This window comes from Mobula birostris, chromosome X (genome assembly GCF_030028105.1).
Source record: "Mobula birostris isolate sMobBir1 chromosome X, sMobBir1.hap1, whole genome shotgun sequence".
Classification (NCBI taxonomy): domain Eukaryota; kingdom Metazoa; phylum Chordata; class Chondrichthyes; order Myliobatiformes; family Myliobatidae; genus Mobula; species Mobula birostris.
Genome location: NC_092402.1, coordinates 60684778 through 60708464, shown reverse-complemented (window position 1 = coordinate 60708464; position 23687 = coordinate 60684778).

Below are 23687 nucleotides of genomic sequence, written 5' to 3'. Positions count from 1 at the left end.
CCATTCCTATCTGCCCCTTGAGACGGGAGTGGGGGTGGTGGGAGAGTGAGCTGCCCTTCTCTGCTCCCACAATGCTTTTGGGGAGGCAGTTCCAAAATGGAGACCCAGTGACAGTGGGAGACCTGCGATCCATTTCCAAGTAAGGACGGCGTGTGACTTGGAGGGGAACCTGCAGGTGGTAGTGCTCCCCACATTTACTGCGCTTGTTCTTCTTTGAGGTAGAAGTTTCACGTTTGGGAGGTGCTGTCGGATCTGCCTGGGTGAGCACTGCGTGCATTTTGTGGACAGTACACACTGTAGCCACTGTGCACCGGTGGTGAGGGGAGAGACTGCTGAGGGTGGTGGACAAACAGGCTACTTTGTTATGAATGTTGCCAAGTTTTCTTGAGAATTGTTGGCATGGCTCTCAAACGGGAAGGGATGGGTCCAGAGCACTGCCCTGAGGAACTCCTGCATGAGACTGGGACGATTGACCTCCAACGACCACAGCCCTCTTCCTTTGTCAGTGTGCCAGCCTCCTTGATGATCAGCGGCCAGTGCTAGCTAGCAGGCTTCTTCACAGAGCTTTTGCAGTTTTTATTTTCAGTTCAGCGCGGCGTTTTTGGTTATTCATTGATGGGAAAATCGGGTACTTTTGATAATTGTGCAAATGAATCAGTTTTTGGTTTCTATAGTAAATTGCAACTAGATGGGAAATGACAAATAATACATTCTCCATCTATTGAATCAGAATTAGTGTCACTGGTATATGTCATTGAATTTGCTGTTCTATTTATTGCTAACTGCATTTTGCTATTGAGGGGTTTTCCTACAAATTACCCAATCATGTTCTATTACATATTAGGCCAGGCTCAACACCTACCTTTTTTTTGTATTACCAGGAACCTAATCCCCTGGGTGATGAGTCCCAGGGCAGGTCGGCTGTGATCATATTGAATGGTGCTGCAGACTTCAGGGGCCAAATGGCCTACTCCTGCTTCGATTTTCCTTGTGTTCTTTGTGTGGGAGTTTGGGAAAGGGGCCACGGTCCCAATGTAAAACCAGCTCCTAAATACTGAAGGATAACCTGTATTCAGAGTTTGTATCATTACGAAGAAATATAAGGACTTGTATAGCACGGGGCAATGTGCTGAGTGATTGTTAAAGCTGGGCAGACTGACTGGTATAAACAGGAGGTAGCGATCGTGCTTTCGGTTACTGAGCAAATCAATGTAACTGACAACATAACCAAATGCTTGAGAAACAGCCTTTTTCAGAGTCAAAAGTCAAGGTCAAGAACCTTGACCAAAAGATTCTTTAAAGGACTCTTCACCTCATGTTCTTGGTATTTATTTTATGATTGTTTTTTTCTTGTATTTGCACAGTTTGTTGTCTTTTGCACACTGGCTGTTTGGCCATCCTGTCGGGTGCGGTCTTTTATTGGTTCTATTATGTTTCTTGGATTTTCTGAGTATGCCCACAAGAAAACAAATCTCAGGGTTGTATATGGTGACATATATATACTTTGATAATAAAATCACTTTGAACTCTGAGATGCTGAAAATCCAAAGCAACACACACAAAATACTGGAGGAACTCAGCAGGTCAGGCAGCTTCTATGGAAACGAATATACAGTCAACATCTCGGCCTGAGACCCTCCATCAGGACCGGAAATGCAGGGGGAAGAAGCCAGAATAAGGTAGGGGGAGGGGAAGGAGTACAAGCCAAAGGTAAAGAAAGGGCTGGAGAAGAAGGAATCTGACAGGAGAGGAGAGTGGGCCATGGGAGAAATGGAAGGAGGAGGGTCGCCAGGGGGGAAGGCGATAGGCAGGTGTGAAGAAGAGGTAAGAGGGAACCAGAATGGGGAAATGAATAGGGGAGGAAGGGGGGAAGGCGAAAAAGTTACCAGAAGTTGGAGAAATTGATGTTCATGTCATCAGGTTGGAGGCAACCCAAACAGAATGAGGTGTTGCTCCTCCACCCTGAGAGTAAACTCATGGTGGCAGTAGAGGCAGCCATGGACCGACATGTCAGAATAGGAATGGGGATTGGATCTTAATGGTTGGGCACCGGGAAATTGCACTTTTTGCGAACAGAGCAGAGGTGCTCGACGAAGCAGTCCCCCAGTGAGACATTGGGTCTCATCAATAAAGAGGAGGCCTCATTGGAAGCACCAGATACAGTAGACGACCCCAACAGACTTGCAGGTGAAGTGTTGCCTTACCTGGAAGGACTGGTTGGCGCCCTGAATGGAGGTGAGGGAGGCGGTGAATGCACAGGCGTAGTATTTAGGCCTCTTGCAGGGATAAATGCCAGGAGGGAGATTAGTGTGGGGGGGGATGAATGGACAAGGGAATCACGGAGGGAGTGATCCTGTGGAAAGCAGAGAGTGGGGGAAAGGTAGAGGTGTGTTTGGTGGTAGGGTCCCATTGAAGATGACAGAAGTTGCAAAGAATGATCTGTTGGATGCAGAGGCTCATGAGGAGTTAGGTAAGGACAAAAGGAACTCTATCATTGTTAAGGCAGCGGGAAGATGGGGTGAGGGCGGGTGCCCAGGAAGTGGAGGAGATGCTGGAGAGGGCAGCATCAGTGCTGGAGGAAGGGATACCTCATTCTTTGAAGGAGGAGAACAACATCTGATGTCCTGGAAAGGAAAGCCTCATCCTGGGAAGAGTTATAGCAGAGATGAATGAACTGAGGAAAGGGAATAGAATGTCAAGGTCTAAGTCAAGTTTACTGTTGTATGCACAAGTACAATGAAAAAGTTGCAGCAGCAAAACAGACATACTGTAGCATCAGATTCACATTCACAAGAAAAACAGTTGTAAATTATACACTTAAAAAAGCTTCACTCTAATCTATATCCTTTCAAGCCTAAAAAACTGGACTGATGCAGGGTCTCGACCCAAAACGTCGTCTGTCCTCCGACACCCCCCCCCCACCCTCCCCCACCACTGAGTTCCTCCAGCATCTTGTGTGTTGCTGTCAGATTCAATAGACAATAGACAATAGGTGCAGGAGTAGGCCATTCAGCCCTTCAAGCCAGCACTGCCATTCACTGTGATCATGGCTGATCATCCACAATCAGTATCCAGTTCCTGCCTTATCCCCATAACCTTTGATTCCACTATCTTTAAGAGCTCTATCCATCTCTTTCTTGAAAGCATCCAGAGACTTGGCCTCCACAGCCTTCTGGGGCAGAGCGTTCCATATATCCACCACTCTCTGGGTGAAAAAGTTTTTCCTCAACTTCGTTCTAAATGGCCTACCCCTTATTCTTCAACTGTGGCCTCTGGTTCTGGACTCACCCATTAGTGGGAACATGCTTCCTGCCTCCAGCGTGTCCAATCCCTTAATAATCTTATATGTTTCAATCAGATCCCCTCTCAGCCTTCTAAATTCCAGAGTATACAAGCCCAGTCACTCCAATCTTTCAACATATGACAGTCCCGCCATCCCGGGAATTAACCTTGTGAACCTATGCTGCACTCCCTCAATAGCAAGAATGTCCTTCCTCAAATTTGGAGACCAAATTCACCATCACTATCAAGCACCAGTGCATCCTGTTAAATATTATTCCACATTCTGTTGTTGGCTGTACCTAGTTCTATCTCAATGCACTAATCCGTATGAACAATATGCAAGACAAGCTTTTCACTGTATCTCAGTACATGCAACAGTGATAAACCAATCCCAATTCCAGTCCCTTTGGATGACTGTGGAAAAGACGTTTGAAGATCAAGACTCCAAACATGGCTCAGGACTCGCGGTGTAACAGACAGGAGTGATCCCTGCCCTCCTTCAGTCTACTGATACCCAGACTACCTCCAGCAGGTACCTCAAGGCACTGGAATGATGTCAGCAACAATGTCTCTGTAAAATTCACTTGCAGGATGTGAACCAACATCACATCCCCAGCACTGAGGCCCTGTTTACAGTTGGCAATGTTGGGCAGGCCATGTTGTGTGCAGACCTGACACTTATCTCCCAAGATGACAATGTTCCGACATCTGTCATGGGAAGAGACCAAAAGCCAGAGACAAAGATTGAAGGCTGTGCTGAAAGCCTGTTTGAAGAAATGCAGCTCCTGCACTGACTGGGAATCTCTGACTCAGGTGGAGAAGGAGCACTCAGGATGGGATTGGGAAGCTCGAGGCATGCGTTGGGAGCACACAGTAAGCAGCAGAGAAAGAGCACCATCTCTCAGACTACCCACCCAGCCCATCACGCATCCCTGCCCCCATCTGCAGAAGAGGCTGTTGGTCCCACATTGGCCTCATAACCCACAGCACTGGAGTGGAAGCAGGTCGCTTTCTATCCCAATGGTCTGCCTATGGAGAAGAAAATAGCTAGAGGCTACCAAAACTCTACACTAACTGGCCCTCCGAAATTCAAGGCTAAATCAACTGGAAGACGTCGAATTTTCATTTTACTTGGTCAACTTTTGAAGTGGAAAGTTGGATTATGTTAGAATCAAAGCACAGAAACAGCCCTTCAGCCCAGCTAGACCATGTTGACTGCAGCACCCTCTGCTAGTCCCAGTTGCCGGTTTTTTACCCATAGCCCCCCCAAGCCCGTCCCCTCCATGGACCTTTCTAAATGTCTCTTAAATGTTGCAATTGTACCTACCTTGACCACTCCTCTGGCAGGCTTATTCCAGCTACTCAGCACATTCTGTGTAAAGATGTTGCCTCTCACAGTTCTTTTAAATGTTGAGTGAATCATTTGGAAAACTTAAGATTTTATTGAACTGGATGTTGAATTGAGGAAGGCTATTTTTCAGACATAAAGCAGAAAATGCTGGAAACACTTAACAGGTCAGGCAGCATCTGTGGAAAGAGAAAATGAGTTAACTTTTCAGATTCGAGACACCTCGTCAGCGTTCTCCCTCCATGGATGCTGCCTGACCTGTTGAGTTCCGCCAGGAGTTTGTGTGTGTTGAGTTCTTTGCAGCATTTTGTGTTTTCATTCCAGGTTCCCAGTGTCTGCAGTTTTATTGATCTTCATTTATTTTTACAGATGTTTAAACTAAAAGACTGGATTTGGATTGCTTTCAGATAGTTTAGTGGTGAAATGACTGGGAGAGCAGAGCCTGGAATAAACCAACACTTCCCCCTACTGGGCAAGGTTCACAAAAAGGAGCATCTGGTTGGAAAAGGTATTGAGAAATCGTGCGCTTAAAAATTCAGCTGCTCAAAATGAGCTTTGTCTTCTCTTCACCTCAGACCCTTTAAACCTTTCCTACCCATGTCTAAATACCATATTTACACCTTCCTGTACCACTTCCTCTGGCAGCTCATTCTATACACTCACCACGCTTTGTGTGAAGGTGTTGCCTCATTCCATATTCTTTTGAAGTCAAGTCTCCTGTTATTCACGAGTGTGAAACACTGCATATTCAGGGAGGAAGAAAGTGGCAGAGCAAAGATCCATTAGCACAGGTTGCCTCTCGAATAGTACTTGGGCCTAAAGTCACAGCAAAGTGGCTTAAAACTTACAAAACACTCAGATACAAACGTGAGAGATTCTGCAGATGCTGGAAATCTTGAGCAACTGGAGAGTATACTCAGCATTTGCATCACGGGTAAAACTCTCCTCACCTTTTAGCATATCTACAAGGAGCACTGTTGCTGGAGAGCCGCATCCATTGTCAAGGATGTCCTCTTACGGGGAGAAAGCCAGGGAGTGTGGCTGAGGAGGGGAAAGAAAAAAGGATTAGCCATGATTGAATGGCAGCGCAGACTTGATGGGCCAAATGGCCTAATTCTGTTCCTATGTGTGTTAGTTATGGTCTTATGGGTTTTGTTGAAGGGTCTCAGCCTAAAATGTCGAATGCTTATTCCCCTCCGTAGATAGGGCTGACTTGCTGAGTTCCTCCAGTATTTGTGAATGAAAAGCTTTTGTTTGTGGGCTATTCAGACATGTCATTCCATATATAGAGGTAGTAAAAAAGGGAAACAAAAGGCAGAATGTAGCGTTAAAGCTACAGAGGAAGTGCAGTACGGTTAGAACTGTGCAGTGCAGCACAGAAACAAAGTCCTTCCGCAAATCTAGTCCATGCTGAACCATTTAAACTGCCTCATCCCATTAACCTGCACCCATCCATATACCTATCCAAACTTCTGTTAAATGTTGAAATTGAAATCACATCCTCCACTTGTGCTGGCAGTTCGTTCCACACTCTCACCACCCTTTGAGTGAAGAAGCTTCCCCTCTTGTTCCCTTAAACATTTCACCTTTCACCCTTAACTCATGACCTCTTGTTCTCATCTCACCCAACCTCAGTGGAAAAAGCCTGCTTGCAGTTACCCTATCTATACCTGTCAATTTTGTATACCTCTATCAAATCTCTCCTCAATCTTCTGTGTTCTACGGAGTACAGTTGTAATCTATTCAATCTTTCCTTATAACTCAGGTCCTCCAGACCCGGCAACATTCTTGTAAATTTTCTCTGCACTCTTTCAATCTTATTTATATCTTTCCTGTATGTAGGTGACCAAAACTGCACACACTACTCCAAATTAGGCCTCAACAATATGTTATACAATTTCCCATCTCCTGTACTCAGTACTGTGATTTATGAAGGCAAATGTGCCAAAAGCTTTATTTACAAACCTATCTACTATGTGACACCACTTTCAATGAATTATGGACCTGTATTCCCAGATCCCTCTATTCCACCACACTCCTCAGTGCCCTACCACTCACCGTGTAAGACCTACCCTCGCTAGTCCTCCCAGAGTGCCACACCTCACGCTTGTCTCCATTAAATTCTATCTGCCATTTCTCAGCCCATTTTTCCAGCTGGTCCAGATCCCGCTGCGAGCTTTGATTATCTTCCTCGCTGTCCACTGCCGGTAGTCAAATAAAATGCAAGGGCCATGTCAAGGTAGATTGGGAGATCATTGTGGAACAACCAGCAATGGGCCAAAAAATTGGAGAGTGTCGGGGGCAGTAGCGAATGTAGTCACTATTACTCAGGAGAAGGTGTTTGGGAAGCTGAGAAGTGTGAATGTAGGCAAGTCACCTAGACTTGGTGGAATACAAAGAAACACAGTAGAATAAATACAATCTCACTGGTCTCCACCCAGCCTTGGATCACCTGGACAATAATAATACATAAGACCATAAGACAAAGGATCAGAAGTCGGCCATTCGGCCCATCGAGTCTGCTCCGCCATCTTATCATGAGCTGATCCATTCTCCCATTTAGTCCCACTCCCCCGCCTTCTCACCATAACCTTTGATGCCCAACATGTCAGACTGCTGTTTTGTTAATTACAGCTCAGCCTTCATACCCTCAGTATGAATCAACAAACTCCAAAACCTGGGCCTCTGTATCTCCTTCGCAACTGGGTCTTTGACGTTCTCATCAGGAGACCACAGTCAGCTGACACTTGCTCACCGCAAGGATGCGTGCTTTCTACGCTTTCTACACCCATGACTCTGTGGCTAAGCACAGCTCTGAGGGCATCTAGAAATTTGCTGATGACACAACTATTGTTGACGGTCTTCAGATGCTCACAAGGAAGCGTACAGGAGCAAGATAAATCAGCTGATTGAGTGGTGTCACAACAACAATCTTGCACTCAAAATCAGTAAGACTAAGGAAGTGATTGCGGACTTCAGGAAGGGGAAGTTGAGGGAACACACTCCAGTCCTCGAGGGATCAGCAGTGGAAAGGGTGAGCAGTTTCAAGTTCCTGGATTCCATCATGGACATCTTCAAAAGGCAATGCCTCAAAGAGGCAGCATCCATCATTAAGAATGCCCATCACCCAGGACATGCCCTCTTCTCATTGCTACTGTCAAGGAGGAGGTACAGGACCCAGAAGACAATGTTTTAGGAACAAATTCTTTCCCTCCACCATCAGGTTTTTCAATGGACAATGAACCCATGAACACTTCCTCAATATTATTTCTATTTTTTTGCACTACTTATTTAATTTTTTAAAATATTTCTATTGTAATTTATAGTTTATTATGTATTCCACTGTGTTGCTGCCACAAAACAACAAACTTCACGACAGTGATATTAAACTATTCCAATTCTGATCTGGATGGCAGAATTGATGGCCTTGTCACCAAGTTTGCGGACGATGTAAAGATAGGTGGAGGGGCAGGTAGTTTTGAAGAAGCAGAGCGTCTGCAGAAGGATTTCGACAGATCAGGAGAATGGGCAAAGAAGTGGGTGATGGAATGCAAGGTAGGGAAGTGCATCATCATGCACTTTGGAATATGGAATAAAGGCATAGACTATTTTCTAAACAGGGAGAAAACTCAGAAATCGGAGGTGCAAAGGGACACGGGAGTCCTCGTGCAGAATTCCCTAAAAAGGTTAACTTGCGGGTTCAGAATCAGGTTTAATATCACTGGCATGAAATTTGTTTTGCGGCAGCACTACATTGCAATACATCGTAATAAAAACTCTGAATTACAATAAGTATATATAAAAAAGAAAACTATGTTAAATAAGTTGTACAAGAAGAGAAGAAAAAACATTGAGGTAGTGTTCATAGGTTCATTATTCATTCAGAAATCTGATGACAGAGGGGTTGAAGCTTGTTCCTAAATCATTGAGTGTGTGTCTCCAGGCTCCTGTGCCTCCTCCCTGATGGTAACAATGAGAAGAGGGCATGTCCTGGGTGGTGGGGGTCTGTAAAGATGGATGCCACCTTTTTGAGGCATCACCTTTTGGAGGTGTCCTGGATGCTGGGGAGGCTAGTGCTCATGATGGAGCGTGCTGAGATTACAACCCTCGGCAGCTTTTTCCAATCCTGTGCAGTGGCCCCTCCATACCAGGTGGTGATGCAACCAGATAGAGTGCTCTCCACAGTACATCTGTAGAAATGTGTGAGTATCTTTGGTGATATACCAACTTTCCTCAAACTCCTAACAAAATATAGCCACTGTTGTGCCTTCTTTGTAATTTCTTTAATATGTTGGGCCTAGGATGGATCCTCAGAGATGTTGACACCCAGGAACTTAAACTGCTCACCCCTCCCACTTCTGATCCCTCGATGCCAACTGGTGTGTGTTCCCTCGACTTCCCTTTCCTGAATTCCACCATCAATACCTTGGTCTGAGTGACGTTGATTGCAAGGTTGGTGTTGAGACACGACTCAACGATCTGATCTGTCTTCCTCCTGCACACCTTATCACCATCTGAAATTTTACCAATAGCTGTGGCATCAGCAAATGTACAGAATCGTGGGTGTGGAGAAAGTAGAGCAGTGGGTGAAGTCAATAGTGAGGAAGGCAAATGCAATGTCAGCATTCATTTCGAGAGAACTGAAGTGTCAAAACAAGGATGTAACGGTGAGGCTTACGACATTGATCAGACTGCATTTGGAGTATTGTGAGCAGGTTTGGGTCCACTATCTAAGAAAAGATGTGCTGGCATTGGAGAGGGTCCAGAGGAGGTTCACAAGAATGATTCTGGGAATGAAAGGGATAAAGCATGAAGAGCATCTGATGGCTCTGGGTCTGCACTCACAGGAGTTTAGAAGAATGGGGCGGATCTCATTGAAACCTATTGTATATTGAAAATCCCAGATGAGTGGATGTAGAAAGGATGCTTCCTATAGTGGGGGTAGTCCAGGACCAGAGGGCATCATCCCTTTAGAACAGAGATAAGGTGGAATTTCTTTAGTCAGAGGGTGGTAAATCCATGGAATTTGTTGCCACGGATGTCTGTGGAGGGCAAGTCATTGGGTAGATTTAAAATAGTTTAATAGGTTCTTAATTAGTAAGGGTGTCAAAGAATGTAGTGTCACGTACCCCGTGATGGGTATAAAGAACCAGCAGAGATGGAAAACACTTTGGAGTCCAGTATTGCTATTAACTAATAGTATTTATTAGTAACTACGCAATACAGTATTATAAATGTAGATAAATCAAACAGGTTAGCAATGATTATATAAAAGTAAGTGTGGAATATATATGAAAATCAAGCTTCTTCAAGTCTAGGGGTAAAAAGATACAGTCTTGCGATGACGAGTAAAGTTCAGTTCAGTTCATGGTATTGAGTTGAGTAGTGATGGAGAGAGAGGGAGAGATTTGAGTCTTCAGGTGAGCTGATGACGTCGATCTTCTCGTTGTCCCCCGAAATCCTTTAAAAGTCACCGACTGTGACCACAACAAAAGGAGACCGGGTTTTCTGTGGTGGAGCTATCACCCAGGCAAGGGTGGACACACGGACAACTCCCCACCAGTCACTGCCTTTTCTTTCCACTGCAAGAGCCACTGATTGATCTGACTGATCGATCCTCCAAAAACCCACCTTTTCTGCGGGCACAACAAAGCTCATTCAGTGTCCAAAACATGTGTTGGAGGTCTATATCATCTGATCTCCTATTTATCTCACCGTACTGAGTACCAACTGTCATTCAAATAACTCCTCCTTCCTCTCTGTGTGTAAGAAATGCCAGCATGCAAATGTCCTTGAAGAAAGTATAAACAACCTGTGAGCAGTCTTCATCTCTCTCTCTCTCTCTCTCTTTCAAAACAAGAAGTTGGTGTTAAATAGCTCTCTCTCTCTCTCTCGCTCTCTCTCTCTTTTCCAAAGCACAGTTCATAGGTGTAATCGAGCACAGTTCATAGGGGTAATTCAGGACCCCGTCACAGTAGGGAGAATAGGAGTCAGGAGGGAGGCACAATAAATCAACCATGATGGAATGATAGTGCAGACTCAATGGGCCGAATGGCCTAATTCTACTCCTATGTCTGATGGTCTTATGGGTGAGAGGAGAAAACGACTAGGGTGGGAGGGGTCTTTGATTAAGTTAGCTGTTTTCCCAAGGCAGTGGAAAGTGTACTCAGAGTCCATGGAGCAGAGGTTTCCATATATATGTATGGTCCTCTACAAGTCTCATAAGAGCATTGTCAAACAAAAGATAGCCAAGCCCCAGAAGGTGTTAAGGTAAATGACCAAGTGCTCAATCCAAAAGTTAGACTTTAAGGCACATGTGAAAGCAGAGAAAGGGTTGAAGATGCTTAGGAAGGCATAGAGAGTGGGCCATGCTACCCTGAACAGTTCAATGTTTAAAATAAATTTATTATTAAAGTATGTTAATGTTACAATATACCATCTTGAAATTTGTTTTCTTGCAAGTGTTTTCAGGAAAAATAAAAAAATACAGTAGAATCAACAAAAACTAGACATAAACGAAGTCTGACAAACAACTCGTGTGCAAAAGAAAACCAACTGTGCAAATAGAAAATATATATAATACTGAGAACATGAGTTGTAAAGTCCTGGAAAGTCTGCAGGTCAGAGAATGAAGTTATCCATGTCGGTTCAGGGCCTGATGTCTGTAGGGTAATAATTGTTCCTCAAACCTGGTGGTGTGGGACCTAAGGCTTCTGTACCTCCTGCCTGATAGTAGTTGTGAGAAGAGGCCACGGTCCTGGATGTGGCGGGGGGGGGGGGGGTCGTTGATGATGGATGCTGCTTTCTTGTGGCAGCACTCCACGTAGATGTACTCAAGGGTGGAGGGCTCTGCTGATGATGGACTGGGCATCGGTCTTTCCATACTAAGCTGTGACGCAACCCGCTGTGCATCTATAGAAGCTTGTCAATATTTTTGCTGACACCCTGAATCTACACAAACTTAAGTAAGTAGAGGTTGTTGCTGGTCCCCAGGACAGATCCTTTGATATTGTGGTGAGCATTCGGTCCATGATGACAGATGAGAAAAGCTCGTTTATCTCAACAGCAGTTTTTATAACGACAAGCACAAAACCAGACCAGGTGCTGTGACCTAGCGGAGAACCCACTCAGTCACATACAGATGGGGGAGGTGATTATTACACACCCCAGTTACAGTCAGGGTGACACACAAACACACAAGTAATAACTGTATAACCCAGGCTAAAATGTAACAATAAATGAACTTGAACATGCCACCATAATCCCACGAACACATTTTGAAGCAAGAACAATAAATAGTGCAGGCCACTAGGAACGCTGTGGTGGACTGTCAACCATGCCCGCAGATGGCCACAATATGATAACACCAAGGAAGTTGCACTACATGATTCACAAGAAGATTTAGAGGGGATCGGCACATGAAGAGCCAGAAACAGCCAGGACGCTGAAGGTTGTGTAAACTTGTAAAGGATTTTATATAGTTTAGGGCAGTAAAAGAAGCTTTGAGTGGGGAATAGATGACAAGTGGTTGATCCTGAACCGGAGCCAAGCACAAATTAATGAGGGCATGGTTTGAGGAGGCTTTTGAATGTGGAAACTGAATTTCTTTTTAAAAAACAATAAAGTTGTCAATCATCAAACTCCCCTTTAATGGCCCCCCTCAGTATTCGTTAATTGGTCTATTGGTTTCTTATTATTCTCATATGTACTGAGATACAGTGAAAAGTTTTTTTCTGAATGCCATCCATACAAACCATTCCATACATAAAAGTACAGTACTGTGCAAGAGTCTTAGCAAATATATATATAGCTAGGGTGCCCAAGGCGTTTGTACAGTACTGTAGTAATTTTATGTATTGCACTGTACTGCTGCCAGAAAAAAATCAAATTTCATGACATATGTAAGTGATAAAACTGATTCTGACATGGGTCTCTATTGTAGACTGAGAGTGGGAAGGGGGCAGGGAGAGGGGAATCATGGTTTGGAAAAGGGGAAGGGAGAGGGGAGGGAGTGGGAAGCACCAGAGATACATTCTGTAATGATCAATAAAGCAATTGTTTGGAATCAAGGCCTGGTGTCTCAGGGCTGGTTGTGTCTGCACCCACGCCATCCCCTGGCCCCGACACCTGTCCCGCACCCCTCCCACGGCGCTCCACCCTCGCCATCCCCAACATCCTTTGCTCCGACCAGATTTACAAATTCGCTCTCCGCGGACAAATACAGTACTATGAAAAAGTCTTAGGCACCCTAGCGATATACGTGTGCCAAAGACTTTTGTACATCAAGGTCATTCAAAGGGAAATCAGTAGCAGCATGCAAAATATTGTCTAACTGGACTGCACTTTCTCTAACTGTAACCACGACAGGATAGATTGAGAGATCAGGAGTTCATATTTAATACACAAGAAGCCTGTTTGAGTTTTATAACAATGGAATAAAAACAGTTTTCAAGCCTAGTGGTACGCACTTTCAGGATTTCATATCTTCTGCCTGATGGAAAGTGGGAGAAAAGCAAATATACAGGGTGGGTGGCATCTTTGATTATATTGGCTGCTCTAGCGAGGCAGTGGGAAGTGTAGATGGGGTCCCTGGAGGGGAGGCTGATTTTCTTGATAAACTATGCTTTGACCACAACTCTCTGCAACTTCATGCGATCTTGGGCAGAGCCGTTATTTCCTGCACGCATTCTAATCCATCTAAAAAAGTGAGTCAAGAGCAGAGTATGGTTAGCCAAGGTCAGCCCAACGGATACTGCCGACATTCCTCTCTCCACATCTGCCTCCTGGGCTTCATCTTGGATGCCATGTACTAACTTCCTGCCATCGATCCACTTACAATTCCCCCCGAGTTTCAAAGTTTCAGGACTGATCTGAACGAGGAACTGAAAATAGTAAAACGATCCACCCTCTAGTGGAATAATCAGCTTCTTGGGAATCATTCTTAATTAAGGCCATATCCTGTACTCTGACCCGGCTGGTGGCGTAGTGGCATCAGTGCCGGGACAAAAGGTCCCGAGTTTAAATCCAGCCGGTTCCCTTGCACGCTTTCCATCTGTTCTGGGTTACAAGCTGGTGATCTCTTTGGAAACTCACCCGGCAGAAGGTAATGGCAAACCACTGCTGTCACTTGCCTCGTACGCGGTTCCCCACTACGTCAGAGAGGCGTGGAGGGAAATCGTCCGCTAACAGGAGAAACTCCGGATGCGATGTACCTTTCTTCCTGTACTCTAATACTGCTCTCTGGAGTACAGAGTAACCTTGAATATGCACCTGAAGCAGTCCTTCCTGCTCTTGCTACATTTCATATTTCTGAACAACGTAGAATCAGACCATTCAGCCTATCGAGACTATGCTAGCTCAGCAACCTGTCAATCCCATTCCCAATGAAATTCTCTATAACCTATTCTCTCACACATACCCCTGATTCTCCCATCATCCAGCCACACTAGGAGCAATTTATAGTAACCAGTTAACCTAACAACCTGCATATCATTCGGATATGGAAGGAAAGCAGAGCACCCGGGGAAACCCACATGGTCACAAGAAGCACGTACAAACTCCATACCAACAGTGCCCCCAGGTTCTCAGAAAACTTCCCAATGCGTCAACATTCTTCTGTCCATTTCAAGTCACGATCAGTGTAATGCAGTGTTCCTCAAAATGCTGGAGGAACTCAGCAGCTCAAGTAGCATCTATGGATGGAAACGAACAGCCTCGGCCAAAACCTTGATTGTTCATTTCCCTCCATAGATGCTGCCTGACCTGAGCTCCTCCAGCACTTTGTGAATGTTGCTCTGGATTTCCAGCATCACAGGATCTCTTGTGCTTTCTAATATAACTCTTCATTTCAAATCTGCTATCCACCCATTTCATGGAAGATCGTCCATGTAAGTTATTGCCCCTTCTCCAACCTCTCTTTCTCATATGAGGAGCATCTGATGGCTCTGGGGTGGAGCTTAGAAGACGATGGTGCCTATCGGTGACCCCTTTGCTTGCATCTTTGGAAACAGCTTTATTTCTATCTTTAATATCACTATTATTCCCCTTCGGGGTTCTTTTGAAGACCCTGACCTGGAGTTACATGATGACTTTGGTTCTTTGTGGGAATGGGACCCGCTCTCGGGGTCTCACGACTGGCCACTATTTAATATACCAAGGACGCGGCCCAGAAGACTCGTGCGCCTTCGGGGTTATGGGATTGTGTGGCTCTGGAGGCGGGCAGACTTGAGGTCAGTGCCTCCGCAGGAACCTGGTGTGTCATGGGAGTACACAGAAGATCAAAGTCAGCTAGCTGGCTGCTGGCTATGTGCCCAGAGACCCGAGTTCTTTGGCACAGAGCTCGGTAAGAGCAATGCAATACACATTTAACATTGTAAATCAGTGAGTTGTTCTGTTATGTCTGCCCCCTTGCTGTGAAATGGAGACATCCCTTTTTCCCTTATTAGGGAGACAGACAGCCTGTGGTATGTCAAATTACCGGGTGAACGAGTAGTCTTTGGGGTACTGCAAGTCTGTGTCTTCATTGGTGCTTTGCTGCACACTTGAGTGCTTGGTGAGGGGTGCCGATAATTTTTTTTGCTGGTGGGGAGGGGGGGGTCGTTGCTTTGCTGCTGCTTGTGTATGGGAGGGAGCTGGGGGGTCTTTGGGGTTCTAACATTTAACTGTCATTCATTCTTTGGGGCACTCCTCTGTTTTCGTGGATGTTTGCGAAGAAAAAGAATTTCAAGATGTATATTGTATACATTTCTCTGACGTTAAATGTACCTTTGAAACCTTTGAATGAGGGGGGTTCCCATTGAGACCAACCAAATATTGAAAGGTCTAGATGGAGAGAGAATGTTTCCTATAGTGGGAGTGTCTAGGACTAGAGGGCACAGCCTCAGAATACAAGGACATCCTTTTAGAAAAGGGATGAGGAGGAATTTCTTTAGCCAGAAGTTGGTGAATCTGTGAAATTCATTGACACAGATGGCTATGGAGACCAAGTTATTGGGTATATTTAAAGCAGAGGTTCTTGATTAGTAAGGATTATGAGGAGAAAGGTCAAAGGTTATGGGGAGAAGGCAAACAAATGAGGTTGAGAGGGAAAATAAATCAGCCATGATTGAATTGTAGAACAGACTCAATGGGCTGAATGGCCTAATTCTGCTCCTGTGTCTTATGGATCAATAATAGTAGAAGTGCCAGTGCCTTTCCATCATAAAACTATTCCCTAAAAAATTAGATGACTAATGCCATTTTATTTCAGTTTTGTGGAACTGAAAATGACTTTTCTCAAGTCAAGTGCATGAACCTATGTCACATGGATTCTTCCCACTCCCTAGTGTTATACGCATCATGCAGTTGTAACCAAGCAGTAATGATCTCATAGAAGAGTGAAGCATTCTCAAGGGCCAGAAGGGCCTACTCTGTGCTGTATTACTAAATAAATGGACATGGTAGGTTCTCGAGCTGGTTTCTGTGCTGTGTGAGAACTACACCTCTTCCAAAAGCAGCACAGTGTAAGAGAAGAGACAACATCCATCAAAACAGAGCATTTGATCAATTCTTTGTTCAAGTTATACTCTTTAGGAAAAAAAAGTCACATGGAAACTATTTGTTTTGATCCAAAATATAGTTTTGTGTCACATTAAAATAAGAAAGTAATTGCGACGTCATTTAATAACTGAATTTTTGTATTCTGAAGGAGGGAGAAAATAACTCCCACACCAGCAAGTGTCAGGAGAAAAAAAGTTGAGAATAACTGTAAAGGCAAGTTTTTTTTAATGGGATCCCTGTTTCAGGGCTGTCTTAATGAATGAGGTGCCAGCATCTCAGAAGATCTACCCTGGGTCCAACACATCAATGGAATCATAAAGAAGGCACATCAGCAGTTCTGCATCATTAGGAATTTGTGATTGGTATGTCACCAAAGACTCTTACAAATTTTTATTCATGCACAGTGGAGAGCATTCTGACCGGTTGCATCACATCCTGTTATGGAGGCACCAAAGCACAGGATCACAGGAGGCTGTAGGTTCAATCAACTCCTTCGTGCATACATCCCTCCCCACCATCAAGAACACCTCAAGAGGTGATACCTCAAGAAGGCAACACCCATCTCCAAGGATCCACACCATATGAGATGTGCCCTCTTCCCATTACAACCATCAGGGAGGAGGTACAGGAGCTTGAAACCCACTCAACAGTTTAAGATCATCTTCTTCCCCTCTGCCATCAGATTACTTATCAGTCCATGAACACTACCTCATTATTCTCTTTTTTGCTCTTCATTTATTTTCCTAATTTGATGCCTTTGCTGCTGCAAAACACATATCACATCATACGAGTGATCAAAAATCTGATTTTGAGCTTAGGTTTTATTGACCTTCTAATTGGACAGTAACCTTTCAAGTCATAGATTTTTTGCAGGATGGAAAGCAGGCAATTAATCCCAACTCAGCTATGCCGACCGTGTTGTAAGGGGAATGGCCTAATCAGGAATCAAACTCAGGTCACTGGGTTGAAAGTCTAGCACTCTACCACTGTGCCACAGAGGACTGTGGGTGAACCCAATGACACCAACCGCAATACAGACAGGAGATGATGTGCAGATTCAAAAGCAAGTTTTATTTTCTTTTAGCCAAGATGGACAAAAAACAGGCATGGGGAAAAACAGGCAACCGGTTCAACTCAAAAATGTAGTAATCCAAACACAAATTCAGTAATCCAAGATCTTGATGCACAAGAAAGATCCAGAAATAGTGGACAGTAAGCAGACATCCGAAAACACACACAGAAAAGACTCAAACCAAAATATCAGAGGTTCTTACTACTTACAAGATTACACTGAAGACCGGGGACAGTAAGGTACAGGAAGCAGGATTGGAATACTCTGATATTAATTGGGAAAATGTTCAGTCAATGATCACTGACCAGAGTCCAATCAGTTCTGAAAAAACCATTGGGGAACTATGTCTGCCCCCTGCTGGCCAACCCCAGAATAGACCAAAGTCTGAACACATGTTGCCTCTCCAAGCCAGTGCCATTTGCCTGCACCCTGCCATGAGGTTTCAGGACTAAATCATCAAACTGTCTGATTCAGTAGGATGGGTCATCGGGAGAGGTTGCTGAAATCAAGGTGAGAGAAAGTGTTGCGAGAGTGAGTGTATACAGGCCTGATATTTTGTCTCTCCATCAGCCTTAGCTTGCCCTGAGCGTTTTACCCACAAACAATTGAAATTCTTCATCGTAACCTGTGACCTTATTCTGTTGGGCAAATTATTACAAGCATTTGAAATAACGCAGTGGGAAGGCTTAGCTGATTCTGTAATGCACAGAGTTACACTTTTCACGTTAAAGAAAGTCTCACACCACTTTGCAATACTGTAATCAGGTATGAAGGACAAGTGTTTTGAGTCCTTGTGTCTGTTTGCCCGAGCTCATGCAAAACTCTGCTGCCCCAAGTCCTAACTTCACTGTCCATTTACCCATGCAGTTCCTGGTCTGGTTCCCAGACAGGCCACACCTCAGATGACCTCACCTTCAAACTGTTCTGTGGTCTTATCCCTCCACCACCTCCTCCACTCCTCCGAAATCTGTGCTCCCCAAGTCCAACCCCTTGCTCATTGCTAACCACCACCTTACGGAACGTTCGTATAGTCAGCGTGGCTCACTCAGTGCTGCTCTGAGCTTATGTCCAAACATATGCACGTTAGGAGCAGGGGTAAGTCACTTGGTTGTACTCGGAATGATCCCAGCCTACGTCATACAACTTCCAGTGTAAACCTGCGGCCCTGACCCCACCCCATGCCGGGGTGAAAGCTTGCAGATCCCAACTCTACCAGAAGGTGGTAGCGTTGTGCATTCTTTATGGAAGTCGAAATGTGCTAAACCATAATCCATTCCATGAGCTGGAGAAATGCTCAATGCTGTACAGCTGTCATTGCACAGTCAAATGTTAATAATCATATTTAAAACAATGCCAATATATTTGGAAGTCAATCAGTGACACACTTTTCCCTGTCAGTTTTGGGTCATTAAGCTCCGCACCATGTGCAGCGTGATCATATCAGAGGGTCTGTCCTGGGACAGCATGTGAGTATCATTACAAAGAAAGCAGGTCGGGGGACAGCACCTCTACTTTCTTAGAAGTTTGCAAAGATTCAGCGTGTCGCCTAAAACTTTGACACACTTCCATAGATGCACAGCAGAGAGTATCCAACTGGTTGCATCACGGTCTGGTCCAGAAACACTAATGCCAGGAATGTAAACTGGTGGATACAGCCCAGACCATTTTGGGCAAAGCCCTCCCCACCATTGAGCACATTTACAAGGAGCGCTGCGACAGGAAAGCAGCCCCCATCAAGGACCCCCTCCACCCAGGCCATGTTCTATTCTTGCTACTAGCATCAGGAACAAAGTACAGGAGCCTTAAATCCCACACCACTAGATCCAGGAACAGATATTACCCTAAAACCATCAGATTCTGAACTAGCATGGATAACTTCACTCACGTCAACTCTGAACTGATTTCATAGCCTATGGACTCACTTTCAGAGACTCCACAACTCGAGTCCTCGGTATTATTTATATGTACAACTTGTCTTTTATTTTGCAGATTGGCTGCTTGTCATTCTTTGTTTATGTATAGTTTTTCAAATAAGTTCTATTATATTTCTTTATTTTCCTGTCAATGACTGTAAGAAAATGGATCTCAGGGTGACCTGTACGTACTTTGAAATTAAATTTACTTTGACTTTGACTTTTGAAACGCTCAGGCATGGGCTGTTAAGTAGTCTTTACATCGGGGCCAAACAATGCCTGACAACAAGAGGGAGTCTGATCACTATATTTCAATATGCAATGATATTACCATCACTGAATACCCCACCATCAACATGCTGGGGTCACCATTGTCCAGAAACCCATCTGGCCCAGCCACTTACATACAGTACAGTCTTTCAAGTCCCAGCAACATCCACGTAATTCTCTTCTGAAGCCATTCCAGCTTAATGACATCTTTCCTATAACAGGGTGACCAAAACCGAACACAATATTCCAAATGCAGCCTCAGCAAAGTCTGTACAACTGCAATGTAACTTCCCAACATCTATACTCAGTACCACGAGTGAAAGTGTTCTTCTACCTACGACTCCACTCTCAAGATCTATTACTGCTAAACTTCCAATTTGGTAGCTCTGTAAGAAGATTTTCCGCAGAATTTTGCCATTGGCAAATGCCCACTTCAGTTGAAATTCCCTTTGACTCGGTGGTTCTTGCTGTGCATTCTGGGTATCATTTGGGCTACGCTAATTGGTTGGCCAATTAGCATAGCCCTAATGACGACTCAGGGAGAATGGAGTCAAACTACACAGGCAAAAAGCTTTGCTTCAGATTGCCTTGGAACGTGTTTGGACAAAGAAACTAAAAGGCAATTGGATGTGAGAGTGATACAGTTGGTTCCATTGCTATAAGGTTGACTTTGTGTTGTAGAGTTACATTTATGGTGTTATATTTGACAGTCTGCTCTTTATTTAGAACATAGAACAGAGAACAGTACAGTTCCTATGGCCCACAATATTGTACCAACCTTTTAACCCACTCCAAGATCAATCTAGCCCTTCCCTCCCACTTAGTTCTCCACTTTTCTCCCATGCATGTGCCTATGTAAGAGTCTCTTCAATGTTATGGTCTCTTATGGTTCCACCTCCTTCACCTACCCATTGTGTTTTCCCCTATTCCTTCTTCACCTTTCCTGCCTATCCCCTCCCTGCTTCCCCTCCACCATCCCTTTATCTTTCCCCTTACCTGGAACCTACCAGCCGCCTTCTTCCCATCCTCCCCCCACCTTCTTTATAGGGCCTCTGCCTGTTCCCTCTTCAGTCCTGATGAAGGGTTCCGGCCCGAAACGTTGACTGATCGTTTCCACGGATGCTACCCGACCTGCTGAGTTCCTCCAGTGTGTTGTGAGTGTTGCTTTGACCCCAGCATCTGCAGATTATTTTGTGCTTACTCTTAAATGTTCTTTTTGATTCTGCCTGCAGTGTGTTCCAGGCACCCACCAGTTTCTGTATAAAAAACCTACCTCTGACATCTTCCCTAACTTTATTCCACTCACCTTCAATGCAGGTCCTCTGGTATTAGCCATTGCCGCCCTGGGAAAAAGGCTCTGGCTGTCCACTCAATCTATACCTCTTATCACCTTGTATTTCCTCCCATCCTCCTTCACTCTAAAGAGAAAAGCCCTAACTCACTCAATTTATCCTCTCTAATCCAGGCACCATCCTGGTAAATATCCCCTGCACACTCTCTAAAGCTTACAAATCCTTCCTATAATGAGGGAAACAGAACTGAACACAATATTCTGAGTGTTGCCTAACCGGAGTTTTACAGAGCTGCAACATTACCAATTAGGCCATAGAATGGCCTCAGTCTTTCAAATAAGCCAAGCAGATATAGTTGTCATAGACACAAGGAAAAAGGCAGCTGGATCCTTGCACCAGTGATAATCCTTTGATCCCCATGGCCATGAAGTCAGTACACAGGCACAGAGCTGGAGGTAGCGTGTATTTGAAAAGTACATGGGACTGCAGCTGTGACCACGTTCTGACACACAGGACAGTGAATATGGCAGACAATTGGCCCCTTCAAACTCACGCATACAGATGTGCAATGTTGTAGCATGGATGAAACCACCAGAGAGACAGAGTGACTGGTAGATACAAAGCAGCTTCTTTATTCGACACAACAAGGTACAGTAGGCATCTTACGGACAGAGACGCTTTCCGCAGAAAGGTCTGCCAGCTAAACGTGGGCTCGATATTTATATGCTAAACACAAAGGCAATCGCTACTTAAAAAAGTTACAGACAATGCATAGACAATGCTTCCTTTTGAAGTTACATACAAACATCACACCTTCTGAATTCATCCTTTCCTTCTGACGCCAACATGCCTGGTTTGGTATCCACAGCCTTTAGTTCAATCCACAATACATTTATTTGGCATTTTATGTGCTAACATAGAAGACAATTAATATTTATAATGTATAGATAAGACTGTCTTCGAAACTACAGCATCAGGCGCCAGAAGCATCTGGTATTTACACCTTTTAGGAAGTCCATTGTGGTGGACTCAATCCACAGTCCTTTGTCAGACAGTTAAAATAGAAGTTTGGTGGCCAAAGTCATTTAAGTGTAAACAAATCATCTACCCAAAAAGAAATCCACTCTAACATGCAACATCTGGGCCAAGTGCAGAAAGCAAAGTAGGGTGTGAGTGCAGTGCACACTCCATTGCCTCCCACACTCATCGCCCAGCAGGAGTTTCACAGGGCAAAATCTTGGGTCAGCCTGTTGGGTAACATGGAGGCACAGCTGTCTCACAACTCCAGAGACCTGGGTTTGATCCTGACTTCTAGTGCTGTCTGTGTGGAGTTTGCATGTCCTCCCTGTGACTTTCCCCAGCTGCTCCAATTTCCTCCCACATCCTAAAGACATATGGGTTGGTAGGTTAATTGGCCACTTTAAATTGTCCCCAGTGTGTGGGTAAGGGGTAGAAACTGGAGAGATGGATTATGGGATTGCTCTGTGAGATAGCATAGAGTTGAGGGGCTGGATGGCTTCCTTTTATATTATAGGATTAATGGATTTGTGACTAAATTTGCCGACAATACAAAGGTCGGTGGAGGAGCAGGTAGTGTTGAGGAAACAGAGAGTCTGCAGAGAGACTTGGATAGTTTAGGGGAATGGGTGAAGAAGTGACAAATGAAATACAATGTTGGAAAGTGTATGGTCATGCCCTTGGTGGAAGAAATAAACGGGCAGACTATTATTTAGACGGGGAGAGAATTCAAAATGCAGAGATGCAAAGGGACTTGGGAGTCCTTGTGCAGGATACCCTGAAGGAGTTAACCTCCAGGTTGAGTTGGTGGTGAAGAAAGCGAATGTAATGTTGGCATTCATTTCTAGAGGTATAGAATACAAGAGCAGGGATGTGATGTTGAGGCTCTACAAGGCACTCATGAGACCGCACTTGGAGTATTGTGTGCAGTTTTGGGCTCCTTATTTTAGAAAGGATATACTGACATTGGAGAGGGTTCAGAGAAGATTCACGAGAATGAGTTTTGATAGTGTATTGGCATCAGAGTGTTGGAGGTGTGGTCCACTTAATGGTGGACCAAGGCGGGTGGTGCAGGTAACGGGATGTGGGATCTGAAGGTCCATCACTGACCTTGACCGCTCATGTTAGGGCATTGAACTTGCAGCAATGCATTCAGGGCAGCACGGTAGCGTAGCAGTTAGGGCAATGCTTTACAGTGGCAGCAGTAAGATCAGGGTTCGATTCCTATCACTGTCTATAAGGAGTTTGTACATTCTTCCCAAGACTGCGTGGGTTTCCTGCAGGCGGTCTGCTTTTCTCCCACATTCCAAAGACGTACGGTTGGGGTTAGTGAGTTGTGGTGGCGCTGGAAGTCTGGTGGCACTTGCAGGCTGCCCAGCGCAATCCTCAGACTGTGTTTGTCATGACACAAACAACGCGGTTCACTATATGTTTCGATGTACATGTGACAAGTAAAACTAATCTTTAAATCTATCTTTAGTTACATGGGCTGGACTGCTGGCATTGGCCTCATTATTTCATTGGTAATTACCACAACTCTGAATTGATTCTCCAACCTACAGACTCACTTTCAAGGACTCTTTACAACTCATATTCTCAGTATAATTTTTATTTTCACAGTTTCTCTTCTTTTGGTCATCAGTTCTTTGTTAGTCTTTATTTTTCATAATACTCTATTGTTTTCTTCTGTAAATGTCTGCAAGAAAATGAATCTCAAGGTATATGGTAACATATACGAATTTTGATAATAAATTTATTTAGATCTTTGAACTTTCAATTGTGAAGTGCTTTGTGAAACTCGAAGGCCTGGAAGAGTACTGTGCAAACTCTTCTAAATGCATAAAAACAACAGAGAATGCAAATTTAAACAAGCATCCGTCTACTCAAACAGTAGAATAATTTACATACATATGGCTTCAGGCCTGTTAGCAAAAATTTGACACCAATATTGGAAA